At 41.8% G+C, this 20,295-nt stretch overlaps 1 protein-coding gene and 1 long non-coding RNA gene across 2 annotated transcripts in view; one reads left to right on the top strand and one right to left on the bottom strand.

Moving 5' to 3' along the window:
• Positions 1 to 20,295, top strand: part of cryl1 (crystallin, lambda 1) — a 77,234-nt gene that overhangs the window by 5,562 nt on the left and 51,377 nt on the right. The gene's annotated exons all lie outside the window — the stretch shown is intronic.
• LOC134349605 (uncharacterized) overlaps positions 12,378 to 20,295 on the bottom strand; it is a 71,624-nt gene continuing 63,706 nt past the window's right edge. The window contains exon 4 of the long non-coding RNA XR_010018725.1: positions 12,378 to 14,625. This is a non-coding gene — a long non-coding RNA (uncharacterized LOC134349605). The remainder of the gene's footprint in view (positions 14,626 to 20,295) is intronic.

The raw sequence follows: 20,295 nt of genomic DNA, 5'->3' as shown, positions 1-20,295 counted from the left end.
ACACATGTATTCCCTAAGAGTGATTTTTTTTTTATATAAACGGCTGCTTGTATAACTTTTTCAGCCCCTGTAAGGCGATCAAACGGATTTTTTTTTTCAGCCTATCCCTTGCCTTGGGAGGCCGGTTTTTCGGCTTTGCATAAGCGGTTCACTGGTAGTAATAGAGGTATGCAGCATGTTGTTCAAAGAAAAAAGCGAACCAATAATTAGATTAGTGGCAAAGTTGTTGTAGGCCTAACAAGGTGGGACTAAGTCGCTTTGAGATGTTGCTTACCAGCGGAAAGAGCGGAGTTTACCGACCTTGGCTGAAGAGACTTCGGTGAGGAGGCACAGTTGAGGAGCGGGTACAGCTTTTGTGGTGGTCGAATAAAAAGTCACCAAACTACAACTAATTAAATAAAGAAAGGAAGATGCAGGATCAGGTGATATGCTGTTGCTACATGATGTGGGAACTGGCGGACCCCATTGTGGTTCCTGGTGACCACATCTGCAGCAAGTGTTGGCCGTTCGAGGAACTCGGGCTCGAAGTTGATGACCTGGTATCTGAGCTTCAAACACTGCGGCACATCAGGGAGGGGGAGAGTTACCTGGATTCTCTGTTTCAGGAGGTAGTCACACTCATTAGATTAGCTGCCTCAAATTTGGTCTGTGGTCAGGGACAAGAGGGTGTGACTGCGAGTGAGGCAGGTAGTGGGATCCAAGAGACAGTGCTGGAGGAGCCTCAGCCCTTCAGCTTGTCCAACAGGCCTGAGAGTTTTGCTCCGTGCGGATGAGAGCGGGGGTCTGCAGGAAGGATGAACAACTTAACTGTGGCACTGTGGTTCAGGGAGCCATTCAAGAGGGGGAGAGAAAAGAGAAAGGTGTTGGTAATTGGGAATAGTATAGTCAGGGGAATAGACAAGTTCCCTGCAGGGATAGAGTGTCCTGGAGGTTGTGTTGCCTGCCTGTTGTCCAGGTTCAGGATATTTTATCTTTCCTGAGAGAAATTTACGGTGGGAGGGGAAAGATCCATTTGTTGTTGTCCATGTGGGTATCAACAACATCGGTAGAATGAGGAAAATGGTTCTGAGCGAATTTGAGCATGTAGGGACTAAATTAAAAAGCAGAACCAAAAAGGTGGTAATCTCTGGATTACTACCTGAGCCACGTGCAAATTGGCACAAGGTTAAGAAGATAAGAGAGTTAAATGTGTGGCTCAGTGATTGGTGTGGGAGAAGTTGGATTGAATTCATGGAGAAACTGGCACCAGTATTGGGAAGGAGGGAGCTGTTCCATTGGGATGGGCTCCACCTGAACTGTGATGGGAGCTGGATTCTGGCGAATCGCATTACTAAGGTTGTGGATAGGGCTTTAAACTAAATAGCAAGGGGGGTGGGGTTCAACAGTTTGGAGAAATATGGATAAAGTAAAATGAGTAAAGATAAAATAAAAGCAAAAGTTAAAGAGACAAGTAGGGTAGAGTAAAGAAAAGTCAAGTGCATAAGAGACGAAGATTACTGGATTTTAAAGGCACAATGAGGTTAAGAGCACTTTACCTGAATGCCCATGATATTCTTAACAAGGTCAGTGAGCCTGTGGCGCAAATCAGTATAAAGTGGGTGTTACAGAAACGTGGTTGCAGGGTGGATATCAGGTAATACGGAAGGATAGGCAGGAAGGTAAGGGAGGTGGGGCAGCGCTCTTAAATAAGGATAAGATCAGGGTGATAGTGAGAGACAATATAAGGTTTAAGGAGCAGAATGTTGAGTACATCTGGGTAGAGATTGAGAATAGTAAAGGGAAAAAAAAAATCACTGGTGGGAGTTGTCTATCGGCCACCAAATAATAACATTACAGTGGCACAGGCAGTAAACAGAGAAATACCTGACGCATGTGAGACTGGAACAGCAGTTATCATGGGGGACTTTAACTTGCACATAGATTGGGATTTCATATTGGTCGAGGCAGTCTTGAGAAGGACTTCATAGAATGCATACATGATAGCTTTCTTGAACAGCATGTTACTGAACCTACAAGAGAATATGCTGTCTTGGATCTAGTTCTGTGCATTGAGACAGGTAAAATTAGCAATCTTTCAAAACAGAGGTGCAGGGAAATTTCTTTAGCCAAAGGGTGGTGAATTTGTGGAATTTGTTGCCACATGCAGCTGTGGAGGCCAGGTCCTTGTATTTAAGACAGAGGTTGATAGGTTCTTGATTGGACATGGCATCAAAGGTTACGGGGAGAAGACCGGGAACTGCGGTTGAGGAGGAGAAGGAAAAAAGGATCAGCCATGATTGAATGATGGAGCAGACTTGATGGGCCAAATGGCCTAATTCTGCTATCTATTATGTCTTATAGTCTTATAGTTAACAATCCTCTTGGAAAGAGTGATCACAGTATAATTAAGTTTCTCATACAAATGGAGGTTGCAATAGTTTGATCTAAAACTAGTGTATTATGTCGAAATAAGGGAGACTACAACAGGACGAGAGAGGTATTGGATAGGGTAGACTGGCAAGACAGGCTATATAGTGGGACGGTTGAGGAACCGGGGAAGACTTTCAAAGAGGTTTTTCATGGTGCTCAACTTAAGTATATTCCAGTTAAAAGGAAGGACAGTAAGGGTGGGGAGAGCCAGCTATAGTTAACTAAGGAAATGAAGGAAGGCATCAAACTAAAAGCTCTTGCTTACAAATTCGCCAAGAGTAGTGGGAAACTGGAAGATGGGGAAAACTTTGAAAAGCAACAAAGAACCACTAAGCGAACAATAAAGAAAGGGAAGATAGGTTATGAAAATAAACTAGCACAAAATATAAAAACAGATAGTAGAAGTGTTTTTAATTATATAAAGTGGAAAAGGGTAGCCAAAGTGAACGTAGGTCCCTTGGAGGACAAGAAGGGATTTGATATTGGGTAATGAGAAAATGGCTGAGGCTTTGAATGACTATTTTGTGTTGGTTTTCAAGGTGAAGGACGTGTCTAACATGCCGAAGAGAGATTATATGGATGCAGTGGGAGATGAGGACCCTGATACAATAACTATCACTAAAGAGGTAGTGCTGAACAAACTTGCGAGCCTAAAGATGGACAAGCCCTGTGGTCCTTCTGGAATGCATCCCAGTTTACTGAAGGAAATAGCAGAGGTTATAGTTGAGGCTTTGATAATTTACCAGAATTCTGTGGACTCTGGAAGAAGCGGAATGTCACGCCACTGCTCAAAAAAGGATGTAGGCAAAAGTCAAGTAACTATAGGTCATTTAGTTTGACATCTGTAGTTCGGAAAATGCTTGAAGCTATCATTAAATAAGAAATAGCGAGACATCGAGAAAGAAATGGTTCCATTAGGCAGATGCAGCATGGATTCAGCAAAGATGGGTCCTGTTTGACAAACTTACTGGAGTTCTTTGAGAATATAACGAACACAGTGGATAGAAAGGAACAGATGGACGTTATTTACTTGGGTTTTTCCAGAAGACGTTCGATGATGTGCCACATAAAAGACTTATCCATGAGATAAGGATGCATAGAGTTGGGGTGATAGATGGATAGAGAAATGGTTAACCAATAGAAAGCAGCGAGTTGGAATACATGGGTGTTACTCTGGTTGGCAATCAGTGGGGAGTGGTGTGCCACAGGGATTGGTGCTGGGCCTGCAACTGTTCACAATATACATTAATGATCTGGAGGAGCGGACTGAGCGTAGTGTATCTAAATTTTCTGGTGACATTAAATTGAATGGAAAAACATTGTGCAGAGGATATGGAGAGTGTGCAGAGAGATATAGACAGGTTAAGTAAGTGGGCAAGGGTCTGGCAGATGGAGTACAATATTGGTAAATACGAGGTCATCCACTTTGGAATGAAAACTGGAAGGTTAGATTATTTAAATGGTGAAAGATTGTAGCATGCTGCTGTGCAGAGGGACTTGGGAGTGCTTGTGCATGAATCGCAAGGGTTAGTTTGCAGGTGCAGCAGGCTATCAAGAAGGCAAATGGAATGTTGGCCTTCATTGCTTGAGGGATTGAATTTAAAAGCAAGGATGTTATGCTGTAACTGTACAGGGCAATGGTGAGGCTGCATCTGGTGTACTGCGTGCAGTTCTGGTCTCCTTACTTGAAGTCTATACTGGCTTTGGAGGCAGTGGAGAGAAGGTTCACCAGGTTGATTTCCCGAGATGAGGGGTTAGACTATGAGGAGAGACTGAGTCACCTGGGACTGTACTTGCTGGAATTCAGAAGGATGAGAGGAGATCTTATAGAAACATATAAAATTATGAAAGGGATAGATAAGATAGAGGCAGGAAAGTTGATAGGTGAGACTAGAATTAGGGGACATAACCTCAAGAGTTGGGGGAGTAAATTTAGGACTGAGATGAGGAGGAACTGCTTTTCCCAGAGAGTGGTGAATCTGTAAAATTCTCTGCCCAATGAAGCAGTGAAGGATACCTCAGTAAATATACTTAAGACAAGGTTGGATATGCTTTTGCATAGTAGGGGAATTGAGGGTTATGGGGAAAAGGCAGGTAGGTGGAGATGAGTCCATGGTCAGATCAGCCATGATTTCTTGAATGGTGGAGCAAGCTCGACGGGCCAGATGACCTACTTCTGCTCCTATTTCTAGTGTTTTTATTCTGCATGTGAGATTTTTTTGGGTGGTTATTTGTAAGGTGGAATGCTTTAGAGCACCAGCTATTGGAAGATTGGGACTTCAATCCGTGCCACTGTCTGTAAAGAGTTTTACATTCTCCCTGTGACCACGTGTGTTTTCTCTGGATGCTCCAAAGCTGTACTGGTTAGGGTATAGGAGCAGAATTGGGCCATTTGGCCCATCAAGTCTGCTCCACCAGTTCATCATGGCTGATACAATTTTCCTCTCAGCCCCAACCTCCTGCTGCCTTCTGCATCTCTTCATGCCATGACCAATCAAGGATCTGTCGGCCTCTGCCTTAAATATATATATAAAGACTTGACCTCTACTGCTGCCAGTGGCAAGGAATTCAACAGGTTCACCACTCTTTGGCTAAAGAAATTCCTCCTCATCTCCGTTCTAAAAGGACGCCCCTCTATTCTGAGGCTGTGTCCTCTAGTCATAGACTCTCCCACCATAGGAAATATCATCTCCACATCCACTCTAGATTGGCCTTTCACCATTCGATAGATTTCAACGAGGTCACCACTCATTCTTTTGAATTCGATTGAATCCAGGCCCAGAGCCATCAGATGCTCCTCATATGACAAGCCATTCAATCCTGGTATTCCAGAACCTCCTTTGAACCCTCTCCAGTTTCAGTACATTCTTTCTAAGATGAGGGGCCCAAAACTGCTCACAATACTCCAAATGAAGCCTGTGTTGCCCTTAAGGCATTAATTTAACTTTATTAAATTACAGCTTTAAATAATTGTAACTATTTTCTAGTTAAAGGTTGATAACTATGTTACAGTTTAACAAAGGTAAAATTCATTGTCTATGGTATATCGCGGCATGTGATGACGTCACCTCCGGTTTCGCCGCGTCTTGTGGGCAACTTCCGGTTCGGAGAAAGAGAATAGGTGGGGTCCCGCACGTGCAGCATGAACATGAAGAGCTCCGTTTCTACCCACAAAGAAACATTATAGAAGCAACGCGGTAAGTTCATATGACAGTAGACATGTTGAAGTAAAAATATTAACGCGGATTCTGTTGAAGCAGCGGTCGGAGCGGCGTGCATGGCGGCTTTTCAATTTCGAACACTGGGTCGGCTCAAGCCCGGTGGCGGTTTGACGTGACCCCCTCCCTCCCTCCCCTGGATGGCTGAAGACACCTGCTAAAAGAGAAGAGTGCTCATGGTCTCCAGAATGAAACAGACACTGTATATGTTTGTAACGCAAACAACAGGAATTCTGCAGATGCTGGAAATTCAAGCAACACACATCAAAGTTGCTGGTGAACGCAGCAGGCCAGGCAGCATCTGTAGGAAGAGGTGCAGTCGACGTTTCAGGCCGAGACCCTTCGTCAGGACTAACTTCCTTCAGTTATGCACACAGTTTTATGCACACATTCTTTCTCTCACTCTCCTTTTTCTCCCTCTGTCCCTCTGAATATACCTCTTGCCCATCCTCTGGGTACCCCCCCGCCTTGTCTTTCTTCCTGAACCTCCTGTCCCATGATCCTCTCGTATCCCCTTTTGCCTATCACCTGTCCAGCTCTTGGCTCTATCCCTCCCCCTCCTGTCTTCTCCTATCATTTTGGATCTCCCCCTCCCCCTCCAACTTTCAAATCCCTTACTCACTCTTCCTTCAGTTAGTCCTGACGAAGGGTCTCGGCCTGAAACGTCGACTGCACCTCTTCCTATAGATGCTGCCTGGCCTGCTGCGTTCACCAGCAACTTTGATGTGTGTTGCTGTATATGTTTGTATTTTTTTTTATCAACAGTTTTCACTATATGATGTTAATGTGGAAGAGTGAACAGTAAATGGTTAACCTTGCTACGACTCTGTCTTCATTGGCTCTGGTTTAACTTGGTGTTTAGTCAGAGTTTCAACACACTGCACAAGAACACTAAGGCCTCACCAGTACTTTATAAAGACTCAACATTGTATCTTTGCTTTTATATTTGAGTCCTCTTGAAATTAATGCTAATGTTGCACTTGCCTTCCTCACCACAGACTCAACCTACAAATTAACCTTTAGGGATGCTGCTTGGCCTGCTGAGTTCCTCCAGCATTTTGTGTTGTCCATTCGCACAAGGACTCCCAAGTCCCTTTGTACCTCAGTTTTTTTTTGTATTTTTTCTCCATTTTGAAAATAGTTTACCCCTCCACTTCTACCAAAGTGCATGACCATACACTCCCGACACTGTATTCCATCCGCCATTTCTTTGCCCATTCTCCTAATCTGTCTAAATCCTTCTCTAGCCTCTCTACTTCCTCACAGCTACTTGCCCTTCCACCTATCTTTATATCATCTGCAAACTTTGCAACAAAGTCATCAATGCCATCATCCAAATAATCGACATATAATGTAAAAAGAATCAGTCCCAACACAGACCCCTGTGGGACACCACTAATCTCCAGCAGCCAACCACAAAAGGCTCCCTTTTCCCACTCTTTGCTTCCTGCCAATCAGCCACTGCTTTATCCATGTTAGAATCTTCCCCGTAATACAGCGGGCTCATAGCTTGTTAAGCAGTCTCATGTATAGCACCTTGTCAAAGGCCTTTTGAAAATCCAAGTACACAGCAGCAGCTGATTCTCCTTTGTCTATCCTGCTTGTTATATCTTCAAAGCATTCTGACAGATTTGTCGGGCAAGATTTTCGCTTGAGGAAACCATGCTGACTACGGCCTATTTTATCACGTGCCTTCAAGTATCTGGAGACCTTATTCTTAATAATTGACTCCAAGATCTTCCCAACCACTCATCAGACTAACTGGCCTGTAGCTTCCTTTCTTCTGCCTCTCTCCCTTCTTGAAGAGTGGAGTGACATTTGTAATTTTGCAGTATTCCAGCCTCAAGTGATTCTTGGAAAATTATTACTAATGCCTTCACAATCTCTTCAGCAATCACTTTGAGAACCTTGGGGTGTATACTATCTGATCCAGGTGACTTATCTATCTTTAGACCTTTCAGTTTCCCAAGAACTTTCTCTCTATGTTCACACACTTCATGACCCCTGGCACCTGGCACTTCCATCATACTGCTAGTGTCTTCCGCAGTGAAGTTGAAGCAAATACTTATTCAGTTCGTCCACCATTTCCTTGTCCCCTAGCATCGTTTTCCAGCAGTCCGATATACACTCTCTCAAAGTTTTTTACACTTTCTGTATCTGAAGAAACCTTTGGTATCCTCTTAATATTATTTGATTGCGTACTTTCATATTCCATCTTTACTTTCTTAATGACTTTTTTAGTTGCCTTCTGCTGGTATTTAAAAGTTTCCCAAACTTCTAACTTCCCACTAATTTTTGCTCTATTATATGCTCTCTCTTTGGCTTTCATGTTGGCATTAGCTTTGACTTGTTAGCCATGGTTGTGTCATCTTTCATTTAGAATACTACTTCTTCCTTTGGATGTATAAAGTTGAAGTCAGAAGTTTACATACACCTTAGCCAAATACATTTAAACTCAGTTTTTCACATTTCCTGACATTTAATCCCAGAAAACATTCCCTGTCTTAGGTCAGTTAGGATCACTACTTTAAGAATGTGAAATGTCAGAATAATAGTAGAGAATGATTTGTTTCAGCTTTTATTTCTTTCATCACATTCCCAGTGAGTTAGAAGTTTACATACACTGTTAGTATTTGGTAGCATTGCTTTTAAATTGTTTAACTTGGGTCAAACGTTTTGGGTTGTCTTCCACAAGCTTCTCACAGTAAATTGCTGGAATTTTGTTCCATTCCTCCAGACAGAACTGGTGTAACTGAGTCAGGTTTATAGGCCTCCTTGCTCGCACACGCTTTTTCAGTTCTCACAAATTTTCTATCGGATTGAGGTCAGGGCTTTGTGATGGCCGCTCCAATACCTTGACTTTGTTGTCCTTAAGCAATTTTGTCACAACTGTGGAGATATGCTTGGGGTCATTGTCCATTTGGAAGACCCATTTGCAACCGAGCTTTAACTTCCTGGCTGATGTCTTGAGATGTTGCTTCAATATATCCATATAATTTTCCTTCCTCATGATACCATCTATTTTGTGAAGTGCACCAGTCCCTCCTGCAGCAAAGCACCCCCACAACATGATGCTGCCACCCCTATGCTTCACGGATGGTGCTCTTCGGCTTGCAAGCCTCACCCTTTTTCCTCCAAACATAATGATGGTCATTATGGCCAAACAGTTCAATTTTTGTTTCATCAGTCCAGAGGACATTTCTCCAAAAAGTAAGATCTTTGTCCCCATGTGCACTTGCAAACTGTAGTCTGGCATTTTTATGGCAGTTTTGGAGCAGTGGCTTCTTCCTTGCTGAGCAGCCTTTCAGGTTATGTCGATATAGGACTTGTTTTACTGTGGATATAGATACTTGTCTACCTGTTTTCTCAGCATCATCACAAGGTCCTTTGCTGTTGTTCTGGGATTGATTTGCACTTTACATGCCAAAGTACGTTCATCTCCAGGAGACAGAATGTGTCTCCTTCCTGAGCGGTATGATGGCTGCATGGTCCCATGGTGTTTATACTTGCGTACTATTGTTTGTACAGATGAACGTGGAACCTTCAGGCGTTTGGAAATTGCTCCCAAGGATGAACCAGACATTGGAGGTCCACATTTTTTTTTCCTGAGGTCTTGGCTGATTTCTTTTGATTTCGTTTGTAAACTTCTAACCCACTGGAATTGTGATAGTCAATTAAAAGTGAAATAATCTGTCTGCAAACAATTGTTGGAAAAATTACTCGTGTCAAGCACAAAGTAGATATCCTCAACATCTTGCCAAAACTATAGTTTGCTAATATGAAATCTGTGGAGTGGTTAAACAATGAGTTTTAATGACTTCAACCTAAGTGTATGTAAACTTCTGACTTCAACTGTATATGATATGCCTTCTGAATTGCTTACAGAAATTTCAGCCATTGCTGCTCTGCCATTATCCCCTCCTGTGTTCTTATCCAATCAACTCTGGCCAACTCCTCTCTCATGACTTTGTAATTCCCTTTAATACTGATACATCTGACTTTAGCTTCTCCTCAAAATTCAGGGTGAATGCGATCATATTATGATCACTTTCCTCTGTAGGAGCTCTCTAATCAATTATTCATGATGGATACATACCACTCTTCTCCTCCTTCTCCCCCCCCTCCCCCCCCACTGCCTAAAGATGAGGCAAGAAACAGGTATGCCCCATCACACCATTAGTGATCTGGACTAGGAAAATGAGAGGAGTAAGGATAACATGATCAGGGCAGACCCTGTTCTTTACTCTTCCAGGGTTAAGGAAGAACCAGAGGAATAGATAAAGATATGAGTAAGGGATAGCAAAGCAAACATACAAGACATAACCCATGATAGTGCATTAGTTATTGGAAGTGTATCCATTATATTAAAAAGCAACAGTCTCCAAAACTCCACAAGACGACACTTCATCTTTGTGAGTCTGTTGGGGCCATGTACTGTGTCTGGTGCTTTCAGTGTCGCCTCCTGTATACCGGTGAGACCCAACGTAGATTTGGAGGCCGCTTCGCCAAGCACCTACACTCCGTCCACCAGAACAAATGGTATCTCCCAGTGGCCACCCATTTTAATTTCACTTCCCATTCCCATCCCAATATGTCAGTCCATGGTCTCATCTACTGTTGCGATGAGGCCACACACTGGTTGGAGGAACCTCCAATCTGGGTAGCCTCCAACCTGATGGCATGAGCATTGATTTCTTGAACTTCTGGTAATGCCCCCCCCCCCACCATACCCCATCACCTTTCCCCTCTCTCATCTTATCTCCTTGTCTGCCCATTGCCTCCCTCTGGTGCTCCTCCCTTTTCTTTCTTCCATGGCCTTCTGTCCTCTCATCAGACCCCACCCTTCTCCACCTCTATCTTTCACCAGTCAACTTCGCAGCTCCTTTCTTCATTCCCCCTCACCACTCCCCCAGGTTTCACCTATCATCTTGTGTTTCTCTCTCCCCTCCCCCACCTTTTAAATCTACTCATCTTTTTTTCTCCAGTCTTGCTAAAGGGTCTCGGCCCAAAACGTATACTGCACGTTTTTTCCATAGATGCTGCCTGGCCTGCTGAGTTCCTTCAGCATTCTGTGTGTGTTGCTTAAAATTTCATCCTTGCAGACTTCAACAGTTCATCAAAAAGAGCACTACAAAAACAATTCCAGTGGCTAGGGGAATTATCCATTGGGGAAAACAGCAAAAAAAATCTAACATAATGTCCAAGTAGTGCCAATCCACACAGAAACAGTATTTGCAACTGTAGAAGCTAAACTTGCTGCAACTGGAAAAAGTCTTGACTACTGTTTCAGCTAAAGCATTAAGCCATTCAGGGAGTCTGCAAAGGAAGCTTGTAAAAGGAAGTGCCTCGCTCATCTGATTGTCATTTCAGATACTCTTCAGATGCATAATGAAATGTTATTTTAATTTGACTGAATTTCTTCCAGCCATTCTCAATGAGTGTCAAGCTCTTCCAGAATATTCTTTGTTCTAGCTATCATAAGTCGTTCCTTAAAACCCAACTTGCATTTCTGTTTTGAGATGCACAACCTAATGTAGATTGAATCATCAGATTTTTCTGAGTCATTGCCTCTATAAACCTTAAAGTGTAGGTGATCCTCTGATAGCAGTATGTCTGAACAACTTGGCATCAGAAATTTCTACCTTCCAAGTGAACCAAAGGATCACATCAAATCAAACTGAGTTTAATTATCATTCAAGCCATACATAGGTACAGCAGAATGAGACGGTGTTCCTCTGGAGTGACGGTGCAAGACATTCACAGTAGCAAGCAAACGTTCAAAAATGGTGAGTAACATCATCAAAATGGTAAGCAAAGAAGCATATTCACTGAAAGGAAAATGAACAGGACCCTGACCCTGAGTGATGATGTCTGGCAATGGTGGTACAAACCTGTGACAGTGTGCAGACGCACACAATCCAGCCTGTCACTTCATCGCTTGAACAAGGGAGGGCAGCACCAGTGGGAGAGGCCAAGCCCAAGACGAGCTCAGATGCCATCCATATTTCTCACCTGGTCTCGTGCTTGCTACAACCGAGGCTACACAGCTCCCATGTCATCTGTCAATGATAACGAGCCTACAGCAACTTGCGTTATCACTGTCCAACAGAGTCTTGCAATTGCAAGTGAAATATCTGAGGCAATCTGCCATGGTTACACTATACCAACTTCAATGCTTCTGAGTAGTGGGTAGCAACACAGTCTGCAGCCGGATCAACAAGCAGCTCACTGATGGAGTAGCCCTGCAGTACCTGTGTTCTTGATGTAGAATTGTCTTTTGATAGTAAAAAATCAAATTTTACACAGTAAAAAGCACCTTTGCTTGGTCCCTGAGAGGCTGCTGTGTTCGCACGTGCCATCGTCAGTACTATTATGAAAGTGTCCACTATCGAGGCATAGCTGATGGGCAGTTTTACTCTAATACTTTGTTTTAAAAATCATGAAAATTGTTTAACGCCAAACTTTTTATCTCTGCCTTTGGATAATAATACCATGCAACTGAATGCACAGCAATAATTGAAGCCTTGTCTGTATTATCTAGTTGGGGAATAATGTTATCAGTGTAATCTCAAAATCTTGCATTATCAATTGTTTTCCAACAGTAAAATTTGTTTTGGGCTTATTTCCTTGTTTTCAACTTGAGTCTGCCTAAAATAGAATTGAATTCATAAGGATACCAATAATTCTGAAGTAATTTTCATTGTAAGTTGTAGTTTGTTCCACAGCATGAATTACAACTGTTTGATTAAGGACAAATAGAAAATCTGGGTAGATGCAATAATCTATGGGATTAAAATCTCTGAAAAGCTTACTTGACTTGCCAATTTTGGTTGACCAGGGAGGAAAACATTTTCATTTTATCTTGTGTTTTGCTTCAGTGCATCTCTCCATCTTTTCCGCACATATAAAAGCCCGGATTAAGGGTTCACTCAACCATTTACAACGTCATCCAGAAGTGCAGGAAATTTTCATGTCATCTTGAAATTTAACAATAGAGTGGAATAGTGGTCATAAATGAAGAAATGGAAATGTCTGTCTTTGTAGTATGTTCATATACTTGTTGGCCATAAAGGGAAAGTGTAGGAAATTATTTGGCTAATGGTGATGTCTTCATTTTAAATGTAACACCCTGGTTCACATTTTTACTGCTATGCTGTAGGTATTTCATTTTAGCAGCTCTGTAAGAGCAGTCTGTTCTGCTTTCAGCCTTTTGGGTTATTGTTGAAGATAAGGGATGCTGAGGAATGTGTGTCACCCAATTAGGATGGTGAAACTGGGAGAAGGTTCAAGAGAACACTTGGGGGAGAGGCTTTGTGAGCAACACTAAGGTTGGTCTTGCATTTTTTGTTTGGCGGAAGATGAAGAGAAAAGACACTGGAGAGAACCATTCGTAAGATTTGACCTGGTGGGGGACCGTGATTCAATGGAGCCAGGCGCTGAGATCGACTGAGGATCGGTGAATATGAATTTTGGGAAGAGTTGAGCTCCAACTTGTGCACATTTTGACTGTTTTTTTTATAATGGGCCCTTTTTGTTTTTTTTTCCCCTTTCTTTACTAACCCTTTTAGTTAAGATTCATAAATATAATTCGTTTGTAGTGCGCTGTGTTGTTTCTTGGCACTGAGTTGTAACAGGGTTGCAGATTACACAGCATCCACACAAACTGGGGTTTGGGATGGGAGAGTCGTCTTGATCTCACAGGTTTGATGGGACTGGATTGTTGATTCCCTAGACTTGCACGGCCAAGGAAACCAATGGGCTTTCATTTTTTTTTTTAAATGGCTTTCCACAGTATTGTTGTCCAACAATTTCAATGTCATGTTCCCATGGGTGGAACATTCAATGACGTAACTGTCTATACTTTTCTTCAAGTGTAAAGGGATCCATGTCAAAAATTTCTTCAATTAGTTTACCTTCAGTATCTGTGCTGGAATCTTTCAGTTTTGTTGGGACGTCATTAATTATTTCTGCAAGTGATTCTTTGCCTTTCCATGTGTCTGTGTTTATTTCATCTGCAATGTGGTCAGAGTGGACAGGAACAATCACTTTGCCAAAGGCAAGGATTTAAAATTTCCAGCGTATTAGTTCACATATGGCCAAGAGATGAGGGCCATTTAGTGATATTTAAATTAGAATCATCATTACTTGCAGATCCTGATGAGGTGGCCTACAGAGAGAAGGTGGAAGAGGTGAAGGCCTGGTGCTGGGCAAATAACCTCAACAAGACAAGGGAGATGATTATCAACTTCAGGAGAACTCGCAGCACCCACACCTCACTTCACATCGGTGGAAACTACAAGTACTTTTAAACTCCTGGGAGTGCATATAACACACAACCTCTCTTGGCTCTAGGACATATCCTATACAGTCAAGAAAGTTCACCAGTGGCTCTACTTTCTGAGGTGGCTGAAAAGAGCTGGACTTCGTACATCCATACTTGGCATCGTTCTACAGCTATGCAGTAGAGAGCGTTCTGACTAGCTACATCGTTGCTTGGTACAGAAAGTGCACTACAGTAGACAGGAAGGCTCTGCAACTGGTAGTGAAAACTGTCCAATGCATTGCCGGCACCAGCCTACTCACCATCAAGGCCATGACTGAAAGGTGCTGGAAAAGGGCCAGGAAGGAAGCTCCAGAACACCAGACTAAAAACAAACAAACTATACTAACTCCACCACGACTTTATTATTTCTTATACAGCATAGCGTCACTTTATGGACACTCAATCAATCAATTCAGCTGTCTTAGATATTGATAAGTGTACTTTTTATTACTGTTCTTAACTTTTGTGTTTTGTTGTGCTGAATTGGATCTGGGAAGTAAAGCATCACTGAACAACGTTATTATAAGCACAAATATTAAAAGTAAAATATAGCCAAAGCAACATTTCTTCTTGGAGCTTGAGCCTGTCTCATCCTGCTGGGGCAGATTTGATGTTCTCTGCGGAGACATACTTGCACTCTTCAGTCTTGATTACCACAGTCCTGTCATTGATAACCTGGGTAGTGAGACAAGGACAGAAACTAGTGTCTGAATTATTTTTATAGAATTTCTTTACTTGGACCCAGTCCCCTTTTGGTGGTCTTCAAATTTTCTATCAGGTTCTTTCGCTTTATCTTAAATTCCCATGAAGTCTCTCAGTTCCTTGAGGAGAGTTGTATTAGGTGATGGTTGACCCGAGTTAGCAATCAGACATGTATTTAGGTGGACATTGTACATTAAGAAATAAGGAGTAACATTCACGGACAAGTACAGCCTACCTTGTCCCTAGAATAGACTAGTTTTGCCAGGTCTTGTTAATCTCTCAATCCTTCACTCGACCATGCCACTTGATTGCAGCTGGACTGGAGTGCTGTCCTCCACTTGTATGTCTATTTGTTCATGTGTGGCTTAAAAGCCTTTGCCACTGAAGGAAGACCCTCAGTCTGCATGTATTCAAGTGTGGGTGCCAGCATATGAGAACTTGCAGTTTTGGAGTACTGTGACGGTCTCACTACAGGAAGTCATGGAGACTAATCACATATGTCCTATACAAAGATTAATAGAATATACTTATTAGGTTTCTAATAAGATGGGATGTCAGAAACAGGCCTATTTAATCAATTTGCTGCATCTGCATTGATGCAGTTGGTTTTGTGTGTCTTGTCTTGTCGACTGCTGCTTCATTATAGGCCAGACATTCTTTACTATTTGCAATGAATCGTTTACAATCACTCAATGTTAAAGGCCACCAATATAAATAATGTGGCTAATTTCACGTGAGTGGTTTGTCTGCCACCATGATGGTGTCAGAATCCTTGGTGGATTTCTTGAATCAGTGCTTCCCCCTTGTGGGCAGGAGGTATTTCTCATCTTTTTTAAGGCAGCAAGTCTAACCCTTACCTTCACCATCAGCTTTGTATTTGTACAGTTTTGGAAATCCTTTTGAATTGGGTTTAGTATTAGCTAAGAGAATTCTTAATTAATTCTTAATTAACGTAATCCTGGTTATTTTTCCACGTGGACAAATATGGAAGGAGTTTACTTCTGTGTGTTCTCTACTGCGTTCCTGACAAATTTATTCAGTACTTATCAAGACTCGATCTGTTGCCTTGTTTTAGACATAATTCTAGGGCTTTTGCCTCTTCAAATTGAACTGTATGACTCCCTAAAGAATGTGTTTGCAACTTATGGTTCAAATTCAATTTCCAATTTTTAAAATTTCCTTTTTAAAATCAGAAGCAGGGATTATAATTAAGTGGATCCGTGTTTCTGGATTTTCATTACTGATCCATCACATTACCATATTTGAGATTAGTACTCTAAAGGATGCTGTGATACATTAGACCATAGAGAAGATGGTTCTTCATCTCCCCTGACAGGTAAGGATTGTAAATCAAAGTTCTCAGGAATGTATTCCCACTATAAGATGTCATGTTGTAAAAGCGTTTGTCATTCCCCATATCCAGTTATGGTAGCTCTCCATTCATTTGTTGGTGATTTGCTATCATTTTTCAAAGCCACAAACTCTGTATAATAATTGCTTTGTTCTCGTGCAGTGGTCTTCCTGCAGTTAAATGTAAGGAATAACAGAGGAAGACATTGTTCTAAGACAGTAAATCTCTGTTCTGTTGGGGTGACATTGTATGAGACAGAGTGTACTGGGAGCTTGTGTTTCTTCTCCCTCATGTAGCAGATGGCTCCAGCGCTTTTTAGGGAGAAACAAATTCGCAGAACAAGAGATTTTGTTATGTCTCTTGTCCGGAGGTCTGCTGCTTGCTGAGCTACAATCATCAATTTCTCTAGTGCCTCCAATCTTTTGGGGTAAAAACAAAAGGCTTTACAATTTTGTTTTACATGTGTCATAGTTGAGCATAGTCAGGCATGAAGGCTCTAGCATAATTTAGTAGGTCCAGAGTTGATTGTAAGACTTTTAGGGTCTTTGGATATAACCACGTCCCTGATTGGTAATTGCCATACCTAGGAAATACTCTTTTGTACAATAGAGTTAAGATTTTTTTTTAATGTTAATTACATAGCCTCTGTGTGTCAGTTTCAAGGGGTGGGTATGACGAGAAACCATTAGTCAGATCTATAGAAGATTTATGCCTTTACGAGTCAATCTTTGCAGCATTTGTTTGTAATGACTGTTGCTGTATCACAATGGCAGGGTTGAATTTTACCAAAAGTATGAGCTTTGGCATGTGGAAAGGTGCGTCTTTGTAAGCCTGTATTATGTTTGTTAGATGGAGCATTTTGAGTGGAATTGTTGCAAAAGTTTTCCTGTGCTGCTTCCATTACATTAGTGTTGGCCTTCTCATTCTTTACATTTTGTTTTCCCTGAGCTGCAGGGGAGGGCGTGGAGTTTTGGGATGGAGGCTGAAGGATGGGGTGGGCCTCATGACGTGCTCAGTTGCATACTTTTTGTTTCCATATTACCAACGGGACCTCTTAATATTCCCTCTGTCCCAGAAGCAGTATCTTGATCTAAGACTTCCTACTGCAAAGAAAGGGAGAGGAGAAAAAGGTCACTGAATTATACCCAGTTTATAGCCGTCTAGGTTGTGAGTGAGTACCTCTTTCTAAGGCAGGCAGTCTCCAGGGAGCTTGTTTGGTTTGTTGATTGTGAAACGTTGGTGTATGAGAACGTCGTGTATACAATTAACCCAAGAAACAAGGTGGGTTTGATGATTTTGTTACTGACCCTACATTCCCTTTAGAGGGAAAAGGGGAGGACTCTGTTCTGACACCTTGTTACCCTTTGTGTGGGAATGAGTGGTAGTCCTGCTATCCCCATGTGGATGCATAGAATCTCTTCAACAACCTGGTACTAAGGTTTCCATCAGGATAAAGGGGTAATATTATTAAATGAACTAAGTCTTCGTCTACCCTTGCCATTTGTTCTCTTATCTCATAAGCTGTTGTTAAGCCCTGGCTTTTGACCATTTACTCAATACAGTACTATGTCTTTGGCATACATCTTCCTCCATTTATTTGTTTATAAATCCACGCTTGTATCTGATATGGATTTCCACACTCAATAGAGGTGGTGGGAAATAACATACATAAGACTTGCCGAATATGCTGGGGAGTATGACTAGCCCAGAGGACTGTAACCTCCCAGCATTCCGAAGTAGCCGCTTCAGAATTCCTTCAGTATCAGCTGGAGGTGTGGCGCCTACTGCCTGCAAACTTTGACTATTCAAAGGTCCAAAAACTTGTTGAGAAGTTCGTACTGAGCTAGCATAGTGGCTCCCTGTACAGGAACCTGTCCCTGTATTCTTCTTTTACTGGCTATAGAACCTTTTCAGTAATCCTAGAGCATGCTCCCAAGCATCTGTTCTCCAGGCTTCATTAGTACCTCTGCTTACTGGTATGGGGGCTGCCTTGTGTGCCTGGGGTGAATACACAGTATCTCCATAGATCAGGATTAAGATGTGGGTCATCAGGTTCCTTCACATAAGCATGTGGTCCCCAGCTGGGTGCTTGGTTTCTATCTACAAAGGGGCCATTTTGTTATCTCCAGGCATGAATTATTGTTGTACTGTTAGGACTTAGTACAAATTTTTCTGAGTCCAGCAGGTCCCATATTTCTGCTACGCTATTAACACATTCATAGTATCAACCAGCAGTTGCCTGCACAACTACTAGATACCAGGACGTTGACCATTTTATAGTACTAAATGGAGTGCCGTAGCTCTTGTTGAGAGCTCACCTATTTGGACTACTGCTAAGTAATACTTTTAGCAGATTATGAGCATGTTAGGCACAAACTGTGATGGTTTGGGTTTGCTGACCACCAAACTCTAATCTCAAAGAAAGACCTTAAACCCTATTGGATATAAATTGCCATGAGTACTTTCTCTAAAGAGAAGTTATACTGTAACTACCCCACCTTCAAAGACTGGTTCACTTCCCTGTTTATTTTGTCACAATACCCACTCCCTTCCAAGGAGAAGATACTTCCAGCCAACAACATACTTTAAAACAGTCAATTTATTTTCAGTGATAGATGTTTAAATCCAAAACAACACTCTTAAACCACACTTAAAACGCAGACAATATCTATCTTAAACATTTCTAAAACACCAAGGAATTCCAAAACACAGGTACAATTCCTTTAAACTAAAAATACACCAACAAGTTGCAGATGAACAAATCGTCTGTTTTAGAAACCAAAGCCAAAGGAATGGATCCTAGTTCACCCTGTTTTTTTTTTCATGTTCCTTTGACGTTTCTTACCCTGTTCCCAATAAGCCTGAACTGTTTTCTACATTTGTACTGTTTCTTTACCACTTGGTTGAATTCACATGTATACATTTCTTCAGATCCCCTTTTAACACAGACAATTTATTTATTACCAAATTGTACAATTGAAGTTATTCAATTCTCCGGGTAGCCATGAAACAAAGGAAGGCAGCACAATGATCAACCCCAAATTCCACCTCCCGCAAAAGAAAACTAACAAAGGGACAGGCACGTCAACCCCTGAAATCCTCCTCCTGCACAAGAACTGAGCAAAACAAATTAGGCACATCGATCCCCTCAAATCCCTCTTCCTACACAAAAAAAAATGAACAGAACGGGTCTGGCATATTGACACCCCCCCTCTCAAAATTCCTTATCCCACACAAAAAAAATGAACAAAACAGATTAGGCACATAAACCTCCAAATCCCTCTCCCCGCACAAAAAAAACTGAAGATTTGGTGAAATAAAAACCATAAGACTGGAGGGAAAAAAAGTCTGTAGTCCAAAGTCCACATCTGAAACACGGAAAAATCTGGGAACCATCTCCAGGCCTAGCGGCAGACCATTTTCCCTCTCCGGTACAGGGTGATCAAAAGACAGACAGCTGGCGCTCAGCCCTCCATACTCACTTTGATGCTTCAAACTCCTACGTCACTTTAATCGGCAAACTATGGGAGCTTTACTCGGCAAAATGGAGCCAAACATCGTCCCTGCAGCATGCCCACCATGAGGCACCTTGGAGACATAGATCTCAAATAATGATGTGAAGCTAACTTCCTTGAGTACATAAATCTTCCAACAGTAATAGATCTGTTATGATGCTAAATTATATTATCCACCTAGTCTGCAAGCTTCCTTGAACTAGGCAATTTCAAGTCAGCTTGTCTGTTTGGAAAAGCAAAATTAAACAACTTATTTATTCTACTGACCTCTTAAGCAGCAATAAAGCAGGTGTAGTGAGCTACAACTTACTTTTCACGGACAGACCATCTGCAGTCAGCAAAGCTTGTTTGCAAAGCTGTGTTTTTTAACTTAAAGTTGACTACTGTCTTCCTTTTACATTTTAATATTTGAAGACTCACTCCTATTGACGACCAGAAACTAGACAAAGAAATATATTTAGAAGTTTTAATGCATCTGTTTGATCTTGCAAGTGGCAGCTGCTGTTTAGAAAGCAAGATTAACAAAACCTCCAAGGTGCGGCTAGCCATCACAACTTTAGTAACCATTTCATGTACAATGCATTTGTAGTAACAGATTAAAATCAATTAATGGTAGTGACCTTACAGTGTAAAATATGCAGCTGTATAGATTGATGTTACTCCGGAATGGCCTTCTGGAGTGGAAAGTAAGTATATTTGTATTCTCGCCTATGGAGGAGTTGACTTGTACACATGCAAACATTTAGACAATTTAATGCTATTTCATTACCAAGCAGG

The sequence above is a fragment of the Mobula hypostoma genome, chromosome 7 (assembly GCF_963921235.1).
Source record: "Mobula hypostoma chromosome 7, sMobHyp1.1, whole genome shotgun sequence".
Taxonomy (NCBI): Eukaryota; Metazoa; Chordata; class Chondrichthyes; order Myliobatiformes; family Myliobatidae; genus Mobula; species Mobula hypostoma.
The sequence above is the reverse complement of the archived record's forward strand: the minus strand, read 5'-3'. Positions and strand labels throughout refer to the sequence as shown.